Source organism: Heliangelus exortis, chromosome 1 (assembly GCF_036169615.1).
Source record: "Heliangelus exortis chromosome 1, bHelExo1.hap1, whole genome shotgun sequence".
Taxonomy (NCBI): Eukaryota; Metazoa; Chordata; class Aves; order Apodiformes; family Trochilidae; genus Heliangelus; species Heliangelus exortis.
In genome coordinates this window covers 27,227,824-27,251,902 of record NC_092422.1, presented here as the reverse complement: position 1 = coordinate 27,251,902, position 24,079 = coordinate 27,227,824, and the positions used below count along the sequence as shown (strand labels likewise).

At 38.7% G+C, this 24,079-nt stretch overlaps 1 long non-coding RNA gene across 7 annotated transcripts in view; it reads left to right on the top strand.

The window, feature by feature from the left end:
- Positions 1-24,079, top strand: part of LOC139793830 (uncharacterized) — an 87,413-nt gene that overhangs the window by 60,707 nt on the left and 2,627 nt on the right. For 3 of the 7 annotated variants that reach the window (XR_011724825.1, XR_011724823.1, XR_011724832.1), the window contains one exon: positions 19,732-19,884. This is a non-coding gene — a long non-coding RNA (uncharacterized lncRNA). Of the gene's footprint in view, positions 1-16,595; positions 16,636-19,731; positions 19,885-21,001; positions 21,142-24,079 lie in introns of those variants that run through there. The other 4 variants (XR_011724827.1, XR_011724833.1, XR_011724826.1 and 1 more) reach the window with 3 other exon arrangements.

Below are 24,079 nucleotides of genomic sequence, written 5' to 3'. Positions count from 1 at the left end.
ACTTTGTTCAATACCTGTAATGTACATCTGCAAAGGTAGAAATGAAAGTAGTTTGGGTACTGAAATGTCTGTGCTTGTGGCCAGGGAGATTTGCAATGTGCAAATGTAATAGTACTGCTCCTGCTAAAGTGCTCACTTGTACCAGCAATGCTCAGAGCTAAGGGATGATCCTAGACTCCAGCCTAGAATTCAAACTGGTTTTGATTTGGTTTTGCTGCTAGGTATGCAAACTCTGGGGAGAAATGAGATTTCAGAAGTTTCACATGCCTGGCCTGTTGTATCACCTAACTCTGTGTGACTTAATGTGCAACTACATATTTGTCACTCTCAGATTCTGAGAGTCTATATTTTCTCACATATTTTCACAGAAAATTGGAGCACTCAATTTGAGGCTTTGTATCCTACCTTAGAGGCCAGGTCACTAAAGTCTGGCAAAAAAATAAAATGAAAAAACCTAACCGGCTTATTGGAACTGTACCAGTTATGTCTCTTTTCCTTTATGTTGCAGTCATTCTTCCCTAAAAAGAAACAAAGAGGTTTTGGGTAAAACATCTGAAGGAGAAGAATGTACGCTTAGGATTAGCATTTCTTCATCCAAATAGGTTGTTGGAGTTTTTTTGGTGTTTTTTGTTTTTAAATCATCTGTTACACCCTGCTCTTGTTTGTACATTGCCTACTTGTCTTATAAGCTTATTTGGGTAAGATAATTTTTGTGTAATCCAGCAGAAATAATCTAACTCAGCAATTCTGAATACCAACTTACAGTGATGGTGGAGAATTATAAAATGTCATAGACACGTCATAACCATGATGGCCTAAGGATGTAAGCAAGACAGATAAGATTATAAAATGTTATATGAAAAGGAAGTCTTATTATTATTTTTAGAATGCCAGTATAAAATGATATTCAGAAAGTATTTGCTTATCACAGAGCAGTTATTTTAGTAAATGCAGCTTGCCTTTTATTATAGCTCAAGTGAGTGGCTCAGCTACATAGGACACTACACAAAGTGTAACTAAGTTAACACAGCCAGCACATCTTTGTAGAGACCCTTGCCTTCCAGATGTAACACACAACCATTTCTAGTAAATGTCAGCTATCTCTGATACAGAGTTCAGGAAAAAGACCAGCAACACCTAATTCACTGCTCAGAAGTATGTTTGGTTCAGAAACTTCAGCAGTTTTCCACATGAGACTCATTAATCTGAGAATTATTTGATGCTTGGGTAGGTCAGGTGGGACCCTAGTCCTGGATCCCCAGATGTCATCTGGGATCCTTGGGCATCTGACTCCTGTTGAAATATTTCTTTTTGGGTAGTTGTAGGCAAGCATCTGAGTAGCTTTAGATTTTGAGTCTCACTTTTTTCCTTAGGCATTGGATTAAAGATCTCTCATTGCACCTTTAAATGTACATTTAGTAGAAAGTAACCCTGAGCAAGAATATCCTGCTTCTAGTGAAGGGATTTCAGCTGTTCTGGTGCTGTTCAGCTGTTTCAGCTGCGTTGGAACCATTCACTCAGAAGAGCTTACCTGAGAGCAGTTGTTATGTCTTTATAATAATTTTGAGGAGTAAATGACTTTTCATTGTTGTCATAATGAAAATAGTTATTTTAATGACAATTAATCATTTATTAGTAAATTCAGATGGCTACTGCAGGAGCAGGTACATATAACATACATCTCAATGGCCTATCTCAATGTCCCAGGAAAATCAGCTGCTTGCCCAACTCACACCAAGTTGGAATGAAGAAATGGGCCTGGTGTGGTTTCCCAAAGCTCAACAGATTGTGGGTCAATCAAGGACTTCCTATCAGGCAGGAAGCAATCTGCACAGGAGCCTTCCCAGAAGCTCTTGCTGGGGCATTATAATTCATAGTACTCTACCTCAATGTGTTTTATCATGCAGAAGGCAATTACATGGAAATACTTTAAAATATATAGGTTACTGATATCACATGGGTATTCGCTCTAATTGTATGGGCAGACTGAAGAAACAATACAAAGCTAATTAGCAGAATGTTTTGCGGTTTTTAAAATTATTTTTTAGCAGTAGTTCTGAACGTCTCCTGTCAGAATTGCTGCCCTCAAAGGGCTTTCTAGAATACATATGTGTGCTTGCCACCTCACTACAAAAGTACTCTACTGGGACAGTTTGTGATTGTCTCTGCTCCTTCCTTTTGAAGGCCTGGATCTCTGAGGAAGGAAAATAAGCATGTCCTGTGAAAAGCCCCAAAAGTTTGTACTTGATATTTTAACTTCCTTTTGCCAGGCAGCTGCTGCATTTGCACGTGTGGGAATCTGGTGAGCCATACAATCTTAGGCTGAGGATTTCTATTCACTAGGGATTAGCTGAACTGTTTTCCTAAATCAGTCACCAGATCTGGATTCCAAATTAACAAAGTTGTGCTGAGCAATAATGTAGACTCTAGGTAGCAGCTTTGCAAATTTATTCAATGAGAGCATTATAAAAGCAGGCTGTAACTGCCTTAGCTTTAGTGCAGTGAACTCTGGAACTAGCAGACCTACTGAATTTATAACAAATAAAAAGCTCAGGTTCATTCAGCTCCAAGGATGCTGAATGAGAAGTGCTGGTCTTTGCACAATTGCTCTAAATGCAACTACTCACATCAAAAAGTTTAGAAAATGCAGTATGACTGTATCCTAGAAAATTGTGTTAGATGGAACACAATGACCTCAGAAGTCATTTAATCTCTCCCCATGCCCTGATGCCCCATTATCCCTCTGTTTTTTCCATTTGTCAAGCCTGTTCCTAAAGACATCCAGGTATGAAGATTTCTCATAACCCTCATGCAAACTATGCCAGTGTTTAACTGTCCTGTGCAGGTTGGAACTCTTTTCTTGGTATGTTTTCTGTGGTCACCTGTATATTAACCCATACCAGTCTTTTTGCCTTTTACTTTTTCTTTTTTAATTCATAGTGGTTTTTTGTTTTTTGTTTTTTTTTTTTTTTTTTAACTTCCATCAATTCTTGTATCTCTTTTCTGAATTCTGTCCTATTTATCTTTTGCCATGTCTCAAACTAGGCTTGGTTTTCCAGCTGAGCCCTTGCTGCTGCTGAGGGAGCAGACAACTCAAATCTCCTAAAGGCTGTCTTACTCTTTATGTATCTCACTATGGGGTTTGCATTTTTTTATTTATTGGAACAGAACAGTTGATCAGAGCCTGGCTGTGCTCCTCTAGCTCCTTTCTATGGGACTGCTGTCTTACGAAGTCTTGCCTAGCCTGTATTTGTGCAGTATGAAAGAGCAGGACTTTGCACATGTGCTTATTGTTTTTCCACCTGTTTTTAAGATTACTTCTCCAATTTGTCAAGATAATCTGAATTTCAGCCCTATCTTCTAGTGAGCTGGCAGCCTCTATTACCATGGGATTAACTGCAGTAATGAATAAGCATATTTTATCTTCCCTCATTCAGATTGTTAATGGAAATACTGAGAAGCCCCAAGTAAAGCACAGATTCCTGTGGAATCCTGCTCTGTTCATCCTTTCATTTCAGCAACCAACTAATGATAAATACTTCTAGTGAATGACTTCCCAGCCAGTTTGTACTCATCCTTTACTAGCTCCTCTAAGCTGTGTTTCTCTCTCTTATGTAGAAGAATAGTGCATGTCAGTGTCAAAAGCAGTAAAGAAATGACACCTCCTGCTTTTCCATCTGTTACCCTGCTGCAGAAGGAAACTAGATTAGTATGTCACCACCTAGTCTTATCCAGACAAGACTATATATATATACACTTAATGAAAGCCTTTATGAGGCCTGAGGCAGCAGTCCCCATACTGTGGCCTCAAGTGAAGGCACTGCTTATGAGGGGAGGCAACAACCTTACTGCAGCCAAACCAGAGAAGTGGGGCTCATGAGATGAAGTTCATCTGTCAGGTTAATGTGGTGTCTGAGCAGTGGAGCTACCAGAGCAAGCTGATGTGAGGCACTACCTTTTTCCATCCCTCTTTTCTACAAGTGAGTATTGTATCCAGAAATACCAGTGTTTGAGACAAGTGACATTCAGATGCTGTTTGTAGCAAAAGAAAAAACAAACCAGTTATATCTCTGGAACACAGCAGCAGAAGAAAAAAACCCCAGTGTTAAAAATATGACATAGATGCAGATGTGTAAGGAAAAGGCATCAAAGATGTCCTGCAGGGGGTTCCTCTGCAGAACAGGGGTTCCTCTGCAGCCATGCAGCCAGAGACATTATTACCTTGATCATCCTCAGCAGAGCATGACAAGATGAAACAAATACTAGGGAAAACTTGATATACACTAATATAACTTATCTTTAGAGGTGTACAGCATGCACCATGTCACATCATGCTTTTTTATGGTCAGAAGAGAGAAGTAGGTACTTTGAGTATACAATTCATTTAGCCTGTTTTAGAGAGGAGTTGCACATATAAATACCCACTTGTGCAGAATGTGATCTGACAAGTCAGATATAAACATCTGTATTTTATGTGCCTAATGTTGTTATGCATTTTTTGCTTTTTGTATCAGGCACATTACAAATCAATTCTGGTCTCTTAATTCTTACAGAAACTGGGGCAATGTGGAATGCCCCATTCATTTCAATTTTAGGAAAACTTGATGTCCTCTGGGCTCTTTAACTGTACAATATCTAAATGCCTCCAATTATAACCCAAGTGTAAGCATAGACTTCTAATCTGTTGGATATGTCACTTCTCTCATAAATGTCATCATTACTGTCACCTGGTTAAGAACTACAGGTTTAGAGGGAGCCTTTCCTAGTCCTGAAAAAAAATCTTCTGAAAGAGGGAGGCTTTATGGCTTGCATTGGGGAGTTTCTGTTAAGAAACTGACACTGTCACAGAGCTCAGAAAGTCTTATCTATGAGACATGGAAGTTAATCTCAAAAGATTTCTAATGCACATTTACTAAATAGTATTAAAGACCTTTAGTATATTATTTTAGATTTAGATACTTATTCAGGCTGTAAATTCAATATGATTCTATGAGTCTATGAATCTATATCATATAGATATAGATGGTCCAGTTTAATTCACTCAAAGCACCATGTCTAGACAAATATTGAGCATATGTTTGACTTGATAACTGAACTAAACCATCTTTGCTGCAGCACTGTGGATGCAGATGGTGAGTTTCACTGGTGGAGTTCCAGAAGACAGTAGCTGTCCCCAAGCCACTGACTTTTCCATTGCTACTTGAAGTCTTATAGAAGCCACAAATGGAAGGAGAATTTTATCATAATCTGATCTATATGATGACCTTGTTAATTTATAAGGTCACAGATATTAAAGTCTGGTAGCATGTGTGACTATTCCTTTAAGCTTAGCATATAAAAGCCCAGCATGCTGAAAAATTTTGTAGAGGGGTTTTCCAAGGCACAGAGAAGAGCCTTTGTATGTATCCAATTATAGCATTATGGAGAGCATGGGACATACCCTGTATGTGACACACTCTCCCTAGAATTCTATGATTAACCTAAGAATGTGTGTCCTGAGACTGAATTGGGAAATTAAATTGAATTCTAAAACTTGGTAAAAACTGCTAGGAAATAAATAACAGTAACATGATAATTAATTGCAGAAAGGAAGAAGCATAAGGAGGTGAAAACAGCACAGATGTAAAAATATACTTGGATTTAAAATGTTAATCACAATGTTTATACTTCTTCTCCTGAGCTTTACTTTGCTGGAAGGCTCTGCAGTATTGACATAGGACCCCACAGAAGTGGTGGGTATATGCTTGGGCCATCTAGAACAAATTACAATGTGTTTTTTTGACCCTGGTCACAAGGTCATCGAAATCTAATGCCAGAAAATTGCCTTAATTCAGTGCAAATGATTGGCATGGTTTCTGAGAAGGTACTTGGATTTAACAGTTATGTTAGAAGGTTCTGAAGCTGCAGTTTTCATGGTGATCCCCCAACCTATTTGTTTTGACAAGGTCAAAGAATGATATCATAATTCTGGGTCTGGGTTAACATTATACTGCAGGGAGGTCACTGAAGAAAATAAAAGTGATCTTCACATAGGACAGAGGTAATGCTGCTTCATTCTTTGAAATTTTCTTTGGTATCTTTCTTTCAGGGAGTTTAGAGGCAACTCAGAAAAATACAAAAATACTGCATGAAATTACATGCACATTTTTGTATCACTGCTGTGTAATTGTGCTAAGGAACTGATACAGCTGTAAATGTGAGTCTGATTTTTATACATTAAACTGACGAAATGGCTCAATTTGCATTTACAAAGTCAACAATGATGTAGTTATGCACTTTTTTATATATGCAAGTGTTACCCGCCACTTCCCCAATAAATAAGACAGGAAGACTGGTGACAAATGACATGGAGAAGGCTGAGGTACTAATCCACTTTTTTGGTTCAGTTTTCTATGGTAATCTCCCTTCCCACATCTCTCAAGTCCTTGAACTTAAAGGCAGGGACTGGGGGAGCAAAGACCCTCCCATTGTAAGAAAGGATCAGGTTCATGACTTGAGGAACCTGAACATACCTAAGTCTATGGGACCTGATGAGATGCACCCTAGAGTCCTGAGGAATTGGCTGATGTAGTTGAAAAGCCACTCTCCATCATATTTGAAAAGCTGTGGCAATCAGGTGAAGTCCTTAGTGGCTGGGAAGAGGGAAACATCATATCCATTTTTAAAAAGGGTGAAAAGGAGGACACTAGGAGCTACAGTCAGCCTTACCTCCAACCCTCTAAGATCATGGAGCATATCCCCCTGGAAGATACATCAAAATATACAGAAGACAGAGAGGTAATTAAAGAACCACCATGGTTTCACCAAGGGCAAATTGTGCCTGGTTGATTTAGTAGCCTTATACAGTAGAGTGACTGCATTAGTGAAAAGGAGCTACAGATGTCATCTACCTGGACAGTTGGTAACTGGGGCAATCACCAGTATCAAACCTGGCTGGAGGATGAATGGATTAAGAGCAGCCCTATGGAGACAGATGTCAGGATGAAAATTGGTCATAAGTCAGCACTGTTGTGATAAGGAGGAGGGGTAATGGTTTTAAACTGAAAGGTGATAGATTTAAATTTGGCATTAAGAAGAAATTCCTTGTGGTGGTGATAGTGAGACAATAGCAGAGGTTGCCCAGAGAAGTCGTGGATCCCCCATCATTAAAGTATTTAAGATCAGGTTGGATGGGACTTTGAGCAATCTGATCTAGTAAAGGAAGTTGCTGCTCATGGCAGGGAGGTTGGACTTGATGGTCTTTAAAGGTCCTTCAGACTATTCTGTGATCTGTTTAAAAGATGTGATTTTTCATTGATTTTTTTTCTTAAGAATAGATCAATATTACTGGCTGGTATTGTTTAAAAGAATGAGATTAGTGAAGGTGCTATAATTCTGGTTATGCCGCACTGTTGTCGTCACAGGCAAGTCATAATTTTGCTTCTGTATCTCTGAAATGGGGTTTTATCACATAATTATAGAAGGCAGTGCTAGAGCAGATCTGAGGTAATCTACTCCATCCCTTTGATGAAGTCAGAATCAAATATACCTAAGATCTCATTAACAGATATTTGACTAACCTGCCTTCCAAGACCTCCAAGAATGGAGATTTCACAACCTTGCAAGGTGGTTCACTCTAGTGTTTGATAATTTTGGAAGACTTTCCTTTTTGACATGTGCAAGTTACATGTACAAACCAGATCTCTAACCTGTACCTCTTTTGCTGCAAGTTAAGCCCATTGCTGCCTCTTCTGGAACTTGACTTGAAATGGTTTGAGAATGACTTGTTTTTAGAATCATAGACTCATTAAGGTCGGAAAAGAGCTCTGGATCTGGAAAAGATCAAGTCCAACCCAACAGCACCGTGCCAACTGAAGCATGTCCTGATGTGCCATGTCAACATATTTTTTGAACATCTCCAGGCATGCTGACTCCATTACTTCCCTGGGCAGCCTGTTCCAGTGCTTGACCACTCTTTCAGTAAAGATTTTTTTTTCTAATATCCAATCTAAACCTACCCTGGCACAACTTGAGGCTGTTTCCTCTCACCCTATCACAGGCTGCCTGGGAGAAGAGGCCAACAGCCACCTCACTACAACCTCTTCTCAGGTAGCTGTAGAGACCAATATGGTCTCCCCTCAGCTTCCTCTTCCCAACCTCAGTTGTCTCAGCTGATCCTCATAAGATTTGTGCTCTAGACCCTTCACCAGCTTTGTTGCCCTTCTCTGGACTTGCTGCAGCATCTCTATGTCCTTCTTGTCATGAGGAGCCCAAAACTGACTCCAGGATTTGAGGTGTGGCCTCACCAGTGCTGAGTACAGGGGCACCATCACTTCCCTCACCCTGCTGGCCACACTATTTCTGATACAAGCCAGGATGCTGTTGGTTTTCTTGGCCACCTGGACACACTGCTGGCTCATATTCAGTTGGCTGTTGACCAGCACCCCCAGGCCCTTTTCTGCCAGGCAGCATTCCAGACACTCTTCCCCAAGCCCTTTCTTCTTGATCTCCAGCCATTCTTTCAGCTTTACTTTTATTTATCTTTCATGGTAGTATACCAAACTGGATGCAATTTAACCTGTGTCAAACAGAACGAAAGGATTCCTTTATATACCTTGTCAGGTGTACATTCCATCATATTATGGTTGCTTTTTTTCATGAACAGATGATGCTCTTTGTTTATCTTCAGCTTATTCTGCTTTTTTCTCATAGCTGCTCTTTAGCCTATTATCTCTCATCCTTCATGTGGTGCCTAAGGGAGAGCTTTATTCTTCTCTCAGTAGAATTGTCTCCTATTGTTTTCAGACCATTTCTCTATCTTGTTAAGATCATCTAATTTATTACTAATCTAGTCTGAAATGTTCATCTATCTGCCAGTGAGAGTTGAGAGGTCTGGGAGAGATTTTAGATGCTTACCTTTGGGATAGATGCAGGTGTTCACATGTGAGGTAGGTGTCTAAATGCTATTTTTAGTCAAAGTAGTCAATACAACCCATGCAACTGGAGGCAGTTCATCTCACTCTTACATAGATGTCTACATTTGGTCAGATCATTCATGGTACCCTTCATTATTAACTGATGTTAATTCAGTGTAAACATATTGAAAGACTTTTGTAGGCCTACTCTGGCTTGGAAGACAGTATGAAATAAGATAAAATAAAGCTCTCTGAGAAAGACATTACTGCAATTTTATAGCTCGTGCAGTAGGAACTGGAAGTAGGAGCCCCAATTATGCCTTTCTTTCTCTTCTCTTTGCTCACATGGAACAGTTCTGCCTCTCACCTGCCTACTCCTACTTTTTAATTATGAAAATATTATGGAGGAATCTTGCTACAAAAGCAAGACAAACTTATTTTTCTCTGAGTCTGTTCAGTCACAGAACATATGCTTTCTCTGCACAGGACTCCATCAAAGGGTGAAAAGCAGGCCCAAACTCTACAAATCTTTCTTTTGGTTCCTTGGCAAAGAAGTAGATCAGCCCTAGAGTTTACTTTGATATATTAGTTAGGGATAGTTTGTTACTACTTGTCTGCACTTCATAATTGTTATGTTTTTGTTACAGGAGGTGCTTCTCTGTGTTTGATTGCAAATGAATAAAATAGCAGTTAATATACAAGGAATTTCTTTTTATGGTCAGCTTTACAATACTTTCAGGCTTTAAGACATAAGAACTATGACGTGGTGACCATAATCTACGTTCTGTTCTTGAGAAACAGTCCACATTCCTTCCAAATGTGCTCTTTGATATTCATTGTGAATACCCAGAGAAGACTTGGGAGTCAAAATAGTCTTTGTAATGTGGAAGGCCATGATGATAATATGACCTCCTGTGGCATCTGTGCCATAATGCACCAATGATTTGTCTGAAATGCAGATTTCTAGTGTGGATTTCTTCCAATCTAAATGTAGGTGTCTGCAGTATGGAGGTTTGTATCTAAGCATGTCCCTGTAGGTAATGTTTATACTTAATGGAGAGTAGTAGGCAATTCTGAGGAGTTCTGGCCTGCTTTTAGTATTTTAATTATGATGAGAAAGACCACATAATAAAGGTTTCTGTTTATCTCCTCCAGTGTCCTGTTAATGAAGGGCTGAGGCCAACCACAGTTATCAGCTGCATCCAAGATCAGTGTTTTCAGAACATCAGTGCTGTAGCATCAGTCAGCTATTACTGAGGCCCATAGAGGACAGCTCTTACCTAGCTTTGCAGTCACTCTCACTGATGCCAAACAAAAAGAGGACACAAGACACTGAGGCTGACTGAGCCAGTGCATTGCAGCTGGCACTGCAACAAGCAGTGGAGGTTGAACTTTCAGAAGCAGAAGCATAATTAATTTTAGTTTTTAGATCTGCAGTATCTTCCTGGTCATTGATAAAGCTGTCAACTTCAAGGAACATAAGATCCCAATATTTTTTTTCTGACACTGCATTTCCTTCTGCCCTGGTGTTGATGTTCACAGGTGATATTTCTGGATAGATTCACTCTAGAAGTGCAAAAAAATCTCCATATTTCTAGAAAGTAAGTCCTCTCAAGTCCTCTCCTGGCTTTCCATTTGTCTACAGGAAGTATTTTTCAACAGAAGTTGCAGTGAGGAGCTACAATCCAGCCAATCCTCTGGTGTCTTTGTTATCAGGAAAAAATGATCCATCAAAGCCCATTTAGTGGAAATTTCAGCCAGACACTTATGAGTGCTGATGCTTTGTTATTTTCTCATTATGTGGTTCCTAGGTTTCTAAAGGTCTTGACATACATTCTCTACCTATAAGAAAAAAAACCCCTCCACATGAGATTTAAGCATGTTGCTTTTATCTTTAATGGAACCATGTTTGAGCATCTGTCATCATGTTCACTAAATCATCTGTCAATGAAATCCACATTTTTAGTAGCCATTACCTCAGTTCAGGGATAAACAAAGTTCTAGCTTTTTTGTCTAATCCTCCATATTATTTTCAGGTGGATAGGGTAACACTGAGGCCACATCTTAAATTTATTCTAAAGGTGGTTTTAGATTTCTTATTAATCAGTATATCTGCTTACCAATATTTTTTCCCATGACCCAGTTCCCTGGTAGAAGGTTCAAAATGTTGATCCTTCTTGAACTGCCAGACAAAGCTTTTCTGCAGATCTGTGATGCTCTTTGGTCTTAAGTATCCTATATCATTTAGGATCAATTCTAAAAAGCTGTAGCATCAAAATTCAAACTAATCTGAAATGAGTTAGCAGAGGTTATCAAATTAGATCCACCAACCCATCTCAAGGCATTTACAACTGGAGCACAAGGTACTGTCACAGCATGTGCTGGCAGAGTTCTGGTAGCTGAGAGCTGTAGAGACACTACACAATCAGAGATACTCATATTTACAAAGCAGTACTCCTGCTGGTAGCACTAAGGCTTGAAGGACACACTTCAGTCTTTGTTCCCATTAGTAGCTGGCATTTACTGGTGTCACTGCTCTCCTCACAGGACACCAGGAAGAGTTCCATAGGTGCCAGAACCGGGAAGAAAGAAGAGTGGTTGCCTCCATCACTGTAATTGTGTGATTTGTTCTTTGTAGGGAGCTCCCACAATCATCCCTTCTCTTCCCCATGTGGAAGGTGTGTCGTGTGGACTGAGAGCCACTGCAGAGCTGGGTGGTGATCTGTTTACATGCTTGTGGAAGGAAAAGCAGAGGTGAGCAGGTCATGCACACACCTTGTTGTGGACACACAGCAACGTTAGAAACGTTAGAATTCTTATGCAGATGGGACAAACCCATTTAGAGTGGGTTTTATCTGCATGAAGCATCCTGAAGTTTCATAGCTATTGCAAGGTTAGTGACCCTCTGTATTGTTCCTTGTAAAGCACTTGATGTGAAATGCAGTGCTATATGTTTGCCTACAGGAAGTATTTTTTAAGAGAAGTTACAGTGAGGAGCTACAATCCATCCAATCCTCTGGTGTCTTTGTTGTCAGGAAAAAATGATCCATCAAAGCCCATTTAGTGGAAATTTCAGCCAGGTATTCTCATTGCTGTTATTAGCAGCAAGGAACCTATGAGAGAACCTAAGAGTCACAAGTTTTTGCCTAGGAATTAGACTTCATTAGAAATCAGAAGCAGGGTTTGTTTTGTGTGTAGCTAAATTTTCTTTATTAATCCCAGTGATATATATCAAGATTACATGCCAACCCACAGCAGTCCTTCAGAGCTGTTATTTTAAACCTGTATCAATGAACAGTTTATTCTGAAGCCTTCCAAATGTCTATGCATATACATGATATACATAGATACTATATATATATGTAGTGAAAAAGCAAGTAGTTTAATACATTTTATGGGTCCAGCCTGGAGTTCTGCATACATGAACTTGTGTGTGGTCACAGAGGCTTGCATATTTTTGAACTCTAAGTTGGCCTAATAAAAGATATCAGACTACAGCACTTGCTTTGTCAATGCTGTTTTGCTGGTTCAAAATGACTTGCAAGATTAATTTTCAATTTTTAACATAAAAACCAAGAAAAAGAAGTATTTACTTACTGCAAGGAGCTGATTTGGTGTTAATGACCCCGAAGGAGGCTTGTACACAAGGTAGAGATTGTTGCCAATTTGATGTATATTCACGTTACAGAATATGAAAATGTGAAGTTATACCATCTTGAGGATTTTGTTTTTATAAGTTGGATTGGTTAAAAAAAAAGCAACCTTTAAGTAATCATAGTGTGTGTTTGATGGTGGAAATTAGTATGGATGTTTCTGGCAGTGGAACCATGTGAAGTGGTTATGCGTTTCTGTTTTCACTGCCTGCTCAGTATTGGCCTTTTACAAATACAGATTACTGTGTCGATGGAAGGAATTTACAGCTCTGGCCCCCTTGTCTCACTCTATGTTACAGCCCCTTTTTTCTACTTTATGTTACATATCCTCCCAACTGTATTTTTCTGACAGAAAAAGGAAACGTCTGTGGACTGAGGTCCTGAAAACCTGTGAGCTCTACTATTTAATTGGATGAAATGAGTATTATTTCCCACTTACCTTGATTTCCTGTGGGGTGAAACTCTTGCACTTCTGAAATCAGTAGCAAACTTTCTGCTGAATACAACAGGATGGAGAGTTCATCAGTGATCCCTTACCAGCTTGTGGTGTTGCATACTGGAAGCTCAGAAAAAAACAACCCCTTGATCCTAAGAACGGTAGGAAGAATACTTCTAAGAAGTCAGGATTTAGAACTGTCAAATAAAATCCACAAATAAAATGCAAGTGGAATATAAAAGCTGTATGTATTCTATATTTAATATTGTTAGTTTTGGGGCCTCATGGTCCAGATGGTTAGAGCTGCAAGATCCATTTGTGTTATGTGGGCTGTTACACTACATCCCTTACTTACCTCATCTTGTGGGCAAGGAGCTGCTTGCTCTGACTTCATGGAATTGCAGCTGTATTTGTGGAGTGCTCTTGTCCTTTGGCACTCCTTGCTCTGTACATTAATGGGGTTTGAATGCACCAGCATTTTCTCTGGAAGCAAACTTCAAAATTTGTCTTTAATCTTGATGTAATGCATATTCAGAATTTTTTCTTTTCCTGGAGTTTAGTTCCAGAGGAAAACAGACTTAACTGGTGCTCACACCAGCCAGCTGTGGTTTATAACAATAATTAACAGTAAGATACTGCAGCAGAAATGGGGAGCTGAGAAATGCAGTCCAGCAGCTTCAGTTATGTGGTTCTGCTAACTTCTAAGGATTCCAAAGTGCTTAACAAACAATATTAGAGGCAAGAAAGGCAGCTCTGCCCATGATGAAGATTTCCTAATGCTTCCTGTTATAAGATTCTAGTTATGTTTTGTTTTTTGGTTTTGGTTTTTTTCAGAGCTTTGCCGAACTTAATGTATTTAGGCTGAATTTATTTTTATAGAATGTCATTCTACAAGGTTTGAGGGTTTTTTTAGATTTTTGAATTGAAAAACCATTGAACTATTTGTAGGAAGAATGCTAGTAAAAATATGTTTTTCTGCTTATGTAAAAAAAATACAAATCTAACTCCTGTTTTTTAAAAGGGTTTGGAGCAGAGACAGACCTTTCTCTGCCTTTGCATCAGGTATGTGCCTTTTGCCATCCTTACAAAACCCTTCAGATTTGGTTGACTGCTTCAAGACGTGGAAAAAAACACAGTTACCAAATATTCCATAGAGATTTACTAAAGCCTCACAGCAAATATTTCCAGAGATTTCATCTTCTCCGCCTTGCATAGCTCCTTCCCCTGGTCAGACTTTCCATACACCGTCCTCACAGAATGACTGAACAGTCACTTGCTGGGTGCCCCAGAGGCCAAACCAGCAGCAACCCCTCTAGCATTGTCTCTGGGTGTTTCTTGGAGCTGCAGAGATGCTGTGCAGTGGAACCAAGAGTAGGGAGCCTGTCCCTCCTGAGCTGGAATGCTCCCAAATTTCATTGTTTGTGAGCTGTTGGCAAACCTCCAGCATAGTTTCTCTTTGCCTCTAGCCCTGAGTGCACGTAGAGAGTTGCACAACCTCAACAAGGCCCTGAGCAACCACAACTAATGTTGAAATCAGTCCTGCTTTGAGTGGGGACTTGGACCACATGACCTCCTGAGGTCCTTCCCAACATAAGCTGGTCCATAGTTCTGTGATTCTTTGCTGTCCATTTCCTATTAGTCTGGGAGGGCCTGAAGGCATCATCCTACTTGATGAGTTCCTGTGAGTGTGATGCACAGAGCGGAAATCGCCTTTATTAGTTTGTTTTTTAAAAAAAAGTATTTACAAAACACCCCATTAAGGAGATACTCAAGCTCCATGGACAAGTGTCCTAAAATTTATGAATAACAGAACGATCCCTGCAGCCTCAGTATGCTTCCAACATGTAAGAAGGTGCAGAATATTTTCTGAATGAAGCAAGGCATGGTAGAAAAAGGAATCCAGGTCTCCAGGTTAAGGTGGTTGCAGCCTGTTTTGGAGAGCTGGACAGTATCCCTGCTTCTTCTACCATGCTCCTGTAGGCAAACATTTCTCAAGTGTTTACTGATTGTTGAAAGAGCCTTTCTGCTGTACCTGGAACAATACAATTGTGCAAATGTCATCCATCAATCACAACTCTTTCTTTGGTAATGTCATGTATAACATTTGATTTAATAAAGCTTTCATCAAGTCAGGGTAGGTAATTGTTAGTTCCTTATATCTGTTTATCATCTAATATTCACCTTCTAGTTATATTTACACATTATACTTATAATTATGTATAAATTATTATTTGGCAATGAATTAGTCAAGCTATCTCGAAAATCTCTGAAAATCATGGAAATGTTCAGGCAGCATATGAGATTGTTTTTCAAACCTCAGCAGGCTTAATTAAACCCTGCAGTTTATTCATTTGCACCAAAGTCAATTGGAGTTTTACATGTGGAAAGTCTGTGAGATCAAAAATTATGCCCAATGGGCACATAGCTTTATAGAAGAAAATGTCAGCTCTGGATGGTAGTATTTCTGACTTCTCATCTCCCCCCTCACTTTTTCTCTCTTTCTCAATTAGCTTTTCTTGCATTTTTATGTGAGTGGTTTTGAAAGGGTTCCTGGAAAAAAAATGCACTGCATATACTGTAGATGTTTTCATTTACAGATCACTGAAATGGATAGGCAGATAAATAAATAGATAGGGTTTTCAGAGCTTGTGAAATATGTCACATAGTATAAAAACCTCTTCTCAGTCTGTTTTGTCAAATATGTCAAATGATATTTTTGGAATTATATTTCTGGAGTGTATTTTCAGCCTTTCTTATTGCTGTTCTTGGTCCGTGTGCCCATGTTTGACTGTCCCTTAATCTGTCTGATACAAACTGAATGAATTGCAGCATTTAAAAATATGGCTTCAGGGACTCCTTAGGAGGTTTCTTTGTAAGTGTACATTTACTAGTTCATCTGTAAATTTATTTTATGAGGTGTTTAAACCTCAAGAAAACTGAAAAGCATAATATTAATGCCTGTTTAACATCTACTGAAGTCAATGGGAACTTTGCAATTGACTTTAATGGTAGCCTATGTCCTCTAATTACGAAAGTGACAGGGATGATATACACAAAACCACAAGGAGAGTTCTCTGTTTCATCATATCCTATTCTGTTTTCAGATGCACAAGCAAAGTACAGTGTGGTTTGTTCTTGAATTAAACAATTCAGTGTTTGGAACAAATCCTGAACAACTTTTCTACTTCAGGTGGTGTTTTGATTCTCAAAAGATCCTGGACTGGTTGTTCTCTGCGTCACTCATGAAGGTGACAAGCTTGGAAATCCAGCCAAATTTTCAAAAGGCTTTTGGAAACTATGCTTTTGGGTTTGATCTTACATCTGCCCTATGATATGAGTAATGGAAGAAGCTGATGAAGCAATTTTCTTCCTAATTGTCTTGCTTTTTTAATGTGATCAATTTTGTCAAGGTTCCTGGAAATGCTCATAATACCTCTAGCTCATACATACGTTTTCCCTAAAGGTTCACTGAAGTGTAGTAGGAAGTTTCCATCACACTATTGTGATCCCAGGCATTGTTTTCATATCATGGTAGTGAAAGTGAATAAGAGTACACCACAACAAAAAATGACTCCCAGAATTAAGCTTTTTTTTTTTTTTTTTTAATTCCAGTTAGTGTAACAAGCACAGCAGTATGAACAGGCCAGGTCTGGTAGATAATTTGTAGTAGTAAACAGTGCTAGACAAAAAATTCCCACAAGTTTCTTCTTGAGTCTGCTTCAGAATTATTACTCGTTTGGTGGCTGAAATGCTGGTCTTGCTTCACCATTTTATTACTTTTGAAAGATCTGAATATTTTGTGTGTCACTGGAGCTGGTAGCATGCTGCAGACAAGCTCATCAAAAGTTTTCACGGGGTGTTCTGCTCACTTGGAAAATGCCACTTGTGTGGGGTGAAAATGCTGCCCCTGGGCTTTGTTCCCAACCAAAGAGTGAACAGAACTCAGGGTAATGAGTGGGCTCCAGTTTGGGGAGTGGGATAGCTGTTGTTCCAGAATTGAGGCAGAACATGTGTTTGAAACCAAATGTGTGAATGTCTCAAAAGGAGAGATGGGACAATGTCACAAGAACACTTTCTCTGTATAAGAGAAATTGTGTGGACAAGTGCAGGCCTATTAAAATCACCTCAAGGGGGCAAAGCTTTAAAATAGCTCTCAAAGGAAATAAATTTTTGTAAAGTAAATAGAAAATATTATTATTGTTATTTTTTAAGAATTAATTTTGTAAAAAAAAAACCCAACCTCAAACGTGGTATGCGAATCTGGTATTTTGATTTGCTAGAAAAGTGACATCTGGTAAAATCTAACCTTGCTTGTGGTACAGCAAAATAATTGATATGTCCCTAGGAAATATTTTTCTGAGAAGGAGGAGACAAATAGGGACGTAGGGGGGCTGGGAGTAGTTAAGTAGCAATTCTCTAATCAAGTTTACTTGTTAGCTTGGGTCAGGTGGTTAAGCTTTTTTCCCCCATGCACTGACTTTACATTCTGAGCAGTCTGAAGTGCTTAGCAGTTCTGTGCAGATGCAGAAAGCACACAGTGTGGATTTCCTCTTGTTTTGCTCTTACCTGATTATAAAATATATGAAATTTTGGCTGAAAGTACATGTTTTTCAGATGGAAAACATGAACTGTCTGGGGTTCAGAGCAGGATCCTAAAATGGCAACTCGGAGAAAGGGAAACAGTGAAGAAAGAAAAGAAAAACAGCGCAAGAAGTAGAAATACAAAAATATGCAACACTTGGGAACCTTCTTACTTCCTCTTTTCAGGGAAGTGTTGTGCAGTTATGGATCTGTGTTGAATTTGAGGGTCAAAGTTCTGTGTAGCACTAACCATTCCTAAAGAGAAGGAAGGAGCAGTGTACACATCCTCTGCTGCCCCCTGGTCTGGGCATGGAGACTTCCCAGGACAGAGCATGGTGACCTTTCCTCAAGTGCAGTGAGGGTATCACCTACTCATATCTGTGTTCAGATCTGTCCCATAAGAACAAGTGCAAATGGATTTGTTGGTTCAGGTTTCTGGGAATTCTGATTTCACTTCTCAGTGTTGCCCCTGTGTGTGCTTCCCTTGCACACCAGAGACTTCCAGCACTCCCCAGTCTTTAGTACTCTAAAGAAATGGTCCCACTTCCCCAGCTGCAAACCTGGGCAGAGAGGGAGAGACAAAAAGAAATGGTACATGCTGATAAAGTCACTTACAAATACAGAAATTCTGTGGGTAAGACAAACAAAGTAAGCTTGAAACAAAATAGAGAAAGGTGAGGGTGTATTTTTGAGGTAAAGAAAATACTCTTTGAAGTACAGAATCAACCAAAGCTGGAGCAAGCTTCATGAGGCAGATAAAAAGCTACACAAGCAAAACTAGTGAGAAGATAAAACCATGGCATGGTACATGGTTATTTATTTTTCTGTGTGGTTCAGTTTAAAGTAATGCTTAACTTTGATGTTAGCGATCACGTCTGCAGAGCCTGTGGCTGACCCTGAGGACATCAGCTGAAATTCAAGGAAGAATTTTTTAGCCATATTGTGGCTTGGCATATAAGAAAGTTTGGACAAGTGTGGACTTGTCAGAGGGCATATGGCGTTTGGTGGGAGAAGGGATGGAAGGATTGCCATGGAAATAATATATTACCAGAAGAGTTGAGAGCACTTTAAAACTTTGTAGCTGCAGTGCTCAGATCCAAACCAGTCTCCTAGTAGCTGCCTAGCAAGAAGTGGAATGAGTCTATGGCAGTCACACATATCTCACAGTTTGGTGAGCAAGGCTTAAAGGGTTTTTTTGAAGTTAACAATGTCCTAGGTGAAATAAAAAGAATGGGACTTAAAAGTAATCCCAAACCCAAGATTAGTCTTTGCCGTATGAGTTCAATAACTAGAGATGAGAGAGCAGAAATATTTAGCCTATTTCAGAGCTCTCCTCCTGGTGCTGAAGCTTATTTGAATCCAAACTATTTCTATCCCATTTTATCTGCCATGTGTAGCATTAAAAACTGGAAAGACTGCTGAAGGGTGAGCAGTAACCTGAGCTCAAAACTCCAGCTGACCTCTAATCTGACAGGAAAAGCAGTGCTATTGCTTTGGGATGGGAAGTGTCTTTTTGATGAATTCTAGCACAGAACTGTGACTGTCAGAGTCAATTGTCAGTAATGATGTGCTCAAGGAGACACTCTTTGAGCTAAATGGGAGCAGCTAGAAAACGTATTTCAATGTCATCAGACTTCACCTGTAAAAAAGTAAAAACTGTTTTGCACAAGTGTCTTTTGTGAAATTTCCTCTCTGCTTTTCACCTATCTCAAACCTCATGGGGATGGCCAGGCTATCACAGGTTTGGGGATTGTATCAGTCTTTCTGCTTCCAGCTTGCTGCTGTTTTTAGTGAAGTGCTTACCCTGGGCTGAGATCCCACTCAGGAGGCACTGGAATGTAGCTGGGCTCTTCCTGAAATCATTGCTGTGTTAAGGAGGTTGTGGAAGGTAAAGCAAAGTTAAGATAAGGTTTCAGCTTCTGATAGTCACAATTATATGTGTGACAAACAAGGATTCTCTAAAAAGAAGTACATGCAACCAGAGGTAGGACTGATCAACTTTGCAAGAAATATGTTTAAAGAAACTCTCCAGAAATAAACTATCTGTTAAAACAGTCAGACTCACATATGTGTCTTATATTTACCAGTGAGTTTAAGGCTTTACCTCCTTCTCCTCTGTTCAGTCATTTAACTATCATAATGAAACAATGTTCTCTTCTTTCCATAGATGGGAGCACTGAAGGAACCCAGTTGTGAAGTTACCTGCTCAGAGGAGGCCAGTGACAAATCCAGGAATAGAAGCCATGTCTCCTAAGTTGTGGTTTAATGCCATCTAACACTGTAATAAATCAGAAAGTTTGCCTTCTGATGTTACAATGAGGTATGCCACAGCAATACCTAGATATTAATATTTTAGCCAAGGAGAACACATTTGAATGTGCATGTTTGTCTTTGCTCTTTTAAATCATTCAAAAGAATTCTTTGGATTCAAATTCTGAATTGAATTTCTAATAATGTTTTCTTTATAAGTGGGCATTTTTTCTGCAAATATTTCTTTGTAAGTCATGTTTAAAACATACAGTTCTCAAAATCTGATTTATTGAAATTAACACAAGTTAATGTCCAGAAATATCCCAGAGTAGCTTCAATAATTCATGTTTCTAGGTATTTTAGAGTTGAACTTCAGGGTTTTCATCAAGGTCCTGAGCTCTTATGCTTCAGCTTGCCTTCATAGAATACAGTGGACAGTTGACATCTCGGATAAAGGAAATAAAGTTGTGTATTCCTAATGAGGATGTTCTTAGCATTGGAAATTGCATTTGGAAATATTACTGTAAATGCTTTGGAAGCATCAAAACCTTGTCTGTCTCCAGCTTAGCTGGAGGGGAGGCTACACCAAGATCCAGCAACAGAGATGCTATGAATGTGGAAGCCCATTACAGAGCCTAATGAGTGTGTTAGGAGCTCCCTGGTGTGTTAGGAGTATTTGTCACAGTTTTGGCAAAGGTGCAGCTTGTTTTCTGTCTCTCCTAGCTGTGTCCTCCTACACCAGGTCAGAGACATATGCACAATAACTCTCTTTGAGATGCTAATCTTCTGGGGTGTTAAGCACCAATAGTTGCATGAGCTGCCAGTTTTACTTGCACTTGAGGGTTTTTGCATAGGATAGGGAGGGTTTCCTTCTGGCTTTCAACTCAACCTGACACATTGATGTTGTGGGCTTCTCAAAACAGTGCTAGTGTCCAACACTGAAACACCACTGAAGCATTGTCTGAGTAGTAGGTAGCTTGGTGATTTATTAAGACAAAATATTAAATCAGACTTAAAAAACTATATTACTGCTACAACATACTACTTAAAGCACCTTTAGAGTTTCTATATCTTTATTTTCAATCATTTGCCTGGACACAGGTGATGAGCATGCTCAGAGAATACATCAGGTTAGCTACAGGCAAACCTCTCAAGTATCTGTAACTCATCCATGTTTCTCCCACCAGCAGGTGTCATTCTGGAAAAAGGAAAATATTGTAAATTCCTAAAGTGGAGAATTTGGATGTGACGAAGGAAAAAAAAAAAGTTTGCTTAAGATATAGTTTTTGAAGGATAGTGCACTGCAAATAAAAACCAAGAGAAAGTTGGCTGGTCTGCATTTTTTTAATAATCTTTGTGTGCCATGGAACCCTGCCGTAACCAGTAAAAGGCAGATGATTGATAAGACAAAACAATGTCCAGTTAAAGCTGTCTTCTGCTTTTTATTGTTCTCTGTGGCATCTTCAACACTGTGTACTCACCTCCTAAGACTATAAAAGCAATGATATTCATTAATCTTTATAATGAACTTTGAACAAACTTACCATATAGTCTATGCAGGAGATGTCTTGCCCACCCTATATCCTCCTGGAAGTTTGTCCCAGCCCATCAGAGCCCTGATCATTGTAGTTATTTTTCTATCTTTCCACCTAAATTTATCCAGGGCCACTCTAAAATCTTATGTCAGTAGTGTCCTTTTACATTAATAGCTTCTCCTCAACCATTTCTAGAGGTGCTTATACAAAGGACTATTCATTAACTGTGATAGTGATGCTCCACCAAAATTCTTCCTGGAATCAAAGTGAAATTTACTTGAGGAAATATAGGAGAACAAGCTCCAAGCTCTGGCTGGGAGGAGCACATTAAAGTGGGAATTAATTTTACATTTTCAGAATTTGTAATTATGAGGAAATGATACAGTTAAAATGATTGTACTGTAGGCAGCTATCTTTTTCAAGACATTATTTAACTAGTAAATGTCACAGTGCTTTTCTCATGAACAATATGAAGCACTCAGTTGCTGGATGAGAAAAAATAATACATAGATTTAGAATTAAACACTTCAAAATAGCTAAATTCTGTCTTCTGTTGTTTGCATTAAGCCTGTATTAGTGTTTTCTGATTATTTGAGTATTTAAATTTGAAAATGAAGTGTTGATATAAAATTTGAAGTTAGAAAGCATAAAAATTTTATGAATGTAACTAGTTCTTTATGCACTTTGCTTTTATAGGATCTAGATAACAAGCAATGATGATCTCCAGCAGGTTTTTATACAGTAAAGTGTGAGGCTTAGACATAATAATTTCTTTGGTGTTTTTGCCATTTAAAAAAAAAAAGCTATTAGTTTAGTGAAATAATATAAATTTTTGTTTAGTCTTCTTAGTTTTTCAGTTTCAGGGTTTTATTTCATTAATTGTAGAAGAATTGCATGAGCCTAAACATAGACTTCCAATCTCACTTCAGAGCCCCTGGGGGATCCCACCCAACCTCTCACTGCCAGTTCAAAGGGGCAGCAATCCTGTGGGTCCTGTGTCATATCTTGCAGCCCTGTGCAGGGATCCTGGATGCTCCAGGGTATTCCAGAAGGCATTAGGTACCTTTTTTTTTTTTTTTTAAGCATCTGAATTTCTCCCTCAGATAAATGCTGTAAAAGATAATATGCCTCTACAACTGCTTAACAAAATTAAAGCTAGCACAGCTGTGAAGGTAATTCCATCCAAAGTGTTTTATTTAAGTTTAACAAGACATAGAGGCAGTGAAGTAATCTTGTATCTGTCAAGTGCAGAGTAGCTGTGTTTAATGGGATGCCATCAAGAGCCTGTTTGGAGTTTGATGGCTGAGCTGAACCTGTGCTTGAACTGGTTGCTGCTCTTGCTGTGTTTATGCACCATGAGAAGTCCTGGCCACAAGTCTGGGAATCAGGAATGTAGCAATGTGATGTTCAAAACTGTTGGGAGTCTGGGAAAAGTCAGCTGAATTCCCCAGTTTGGGCCATGGTGCAGCAAACTAATTTTACTGAAGAAAGAATTTCAGATACCAGGGCTCTCAGCTAGAGGGAATTAGAGAAATACTTGAATTAATTACATAGGCAATTAGAAACCTATGTTAATCAGGTCCATTTTTGATGGTCTACTGAATCAGAGCAAAATTAAAAAACCTTGCATTTATTAGTTAGTGTTGTTCTATATGAATTATACAATGTGAGGCTGAGCGTTACTGAATAACAAGAATAATTAGTTTTTATCATATATATAAATTATGTATTGTATATTTATAAAATACATGACTCAAAATAAGTTAGAGCTATCAGAAAATAGCAAATTCTGGATAAAATTCACCACAGGTGTTAATTAGGATTGTATAGAGAAGAAATGCTTTCTCATGTTTTTTTTTAATCAGTCACTAGCGTTATGATTGATAGGAATTTGGACTACTTTAGCATAAGTTTAAAAAATGAAATTATTACAGAAAAAGGCATGATGTAGAGGGAGTTACAAAGCAATCATGTAATCTGATTTAGGGATCTATCTTTATTACGATAGTAATTTTATAATTTGAAAATGGAGCAGAACTGTTTTCATGCACTTTTGGTTTTTTCAAGTCTTTATCAATCTTTTTCAGGATGAAAGGCTGTGTTGGTTGCTTGAAACAAGACACAGGTACCCTCTTGGTGTCATTCATTTCACTTATCACTGGGAATCTGAGCCTGAATGAAGGTGGACGAAGACCCCTACAGAGAAGTGGGAACAATTTGTCCCTTAAGAAGGGTAAAATGGCATTTTTTAATGTTTCTATACCAAATACCAGGACATGTAATAAAAGTTTATGGATTGGGAATTAACTGAAAGTTCATGAAATGGGAAAGAATGTGCATTAAGGGAAGCCTTGGAGAGCTACAACTTAAATACTCTCAGGTTGAAGTTTGTGACCAAGCCCACTGAATGTCTCCTGAGTTATTGGAACCATCTCAGATGACTTATTTTTGACACAAGTTACCAGCTCCAGTAAGCCCCCCCAGCCAGCCTGGGAAAAGACATTTATTATTATATATTCATTATTTATTTATTTAATTTATTTTTAAAATTAATTTATTTAATATATACAAGTAATATATTTATTTATTATAATGTTATTATAATAGGTGACTATAGTGTATTCTAGATAATAAAATGTTTATTTTGTGGAATTTGCTACAGAACTCAGATTTAAAAGAACCAATGCAGCATGAATTTGTAATTGGCAAGTATTACATATTCTTTAAATA